We start from the raw sequence: 1,449 nt of genomic DNA, 5'->3' as shown, positions 1-1,449 counted from the left end.
TGGTCCCACCTGCCAGCACCCGGCCCATATCCCTCCAAACCCTTCCTATTCATATACCCATCCAAATGCCTCTTAAATGTTACAATTGTACCAGCCTCCACCACTTCCTCTGGCAGCTCGTTCCATACACGTACCACCCTCTGTGTGAAAACGTTGCCCCTTAGGTCTCTTTTATATCTTTCCCCTCTCACCCTAAACCTATGCCCTCTAGTTCTGGGCTCCCCGACCCCAGGGAAAAGACTTTGCCTATTTATCCTATCCATGGTCCTCATAATTTTGTAAACCTCTATAAGGTCACCCCTCAGCCTCCGACGGTCCAGTCTGTTCAGCCTCTCCCTATAGCTTGAATCCTCCAACCCTGGCAACATCCTTGTAAATTTTTTCCGATCCTTTCAAGTTTCACAACATTTTTCCTATAGGAAGGAGACCAGAACTGCACACAATATTCCAACAGTGGCCTAACCAATGTCCTGTACAGCTGCAAATGACCTCCCAACTCCAATAAAGGAAAGCATATCAAACGCCTTCTTCACTATCCTATCCTTCCTGAAAAACGCCCATGTACTTAATTAGGACTTCACTCAAGCAGCTATTTTCTAACTGAAAAATTTTGAGCCAATCAAGTTGAACCTTTCTCAACCAATTACAGTCCATCAAGCTTGGGCCACAACCTTGCATTACAATGAGTGGTAACTGAACCAGCTGCATCTCATACAAGACCGGGATGGAAGTTGTACCATTAAGATAGATTTGGAGATGCCGGTGTTGGACTGGGGTGTACAAAGTTAAAAATCACACAACACCAGGTTATAGTCCAACAGGTTTAATTGACAATAGACAATAGACAGTAGGTGCAGGAGTAGGCCATTCTGCCCTTCGAGCCTGCACCACCATTCAATATGATCATGGCTGATCATCCTTAATCAGTATCCTGTTCCTGCCTTATCTCCATAACCCTTGATTCCACTATCCTTGAGAGCTCTATCCAACTCTTTCTTAAATGAATCCAGAGATTGGGCCTCCACTGCCCCCGGGGCAGAGCATTCCACACAGCCACCACTCTCTGGGTGAAGAAGTTTCTCCTCATTTCTGTCCTAAATGGTCTACCCCGTATTTTTAAGTTGTGTCCTCTGGTTCGGCACTCACCCATCAGCGGAAACATGTTTCCTGCCTCCAGAGTGTAATCCTTTCATAACCTTATGTGTCTCAATCAGATCCCCTCTCAGTCTTCTAAACTCAAGGGTATACAAGCCCAGCCGCTCCAGTCTTTCAACGTAAGGTAGTCCTGCCATTCCAGGAATTGACCTCGTGAACCTACGCTGCACTCCCTCAATAGCCAGAATGTCTTTCCTCAAATTTGGAGACCAGAACTGCACACAGTACTCCAGGTGCAGTCTCACCAGGGCCCTGTACAGATGCAGAAGAACATCTTTGCTTCTATACTCAATT

Source organism: Chiloscyllium plagiosum, chromosome 11, assembly GCF_004010195.1.
Source record: "Chiloscyllium plagiosum isolate BGI_BamShark_2017 chromosome 11, ASM401019v2, whole genome shotgun sequence".
In the NCBI taxonomy this organism is placed as follows: domain Eukaryota; kingdom Metazoa; phylum Chordata; class Chondrichthyes; order Orectolobiformes; family Hemiscylliidae; genus Chiloscyllium; species Chiloscyllium plagiosum.
Note: the sequence above shows the minus strand (reverse complement) of the source record.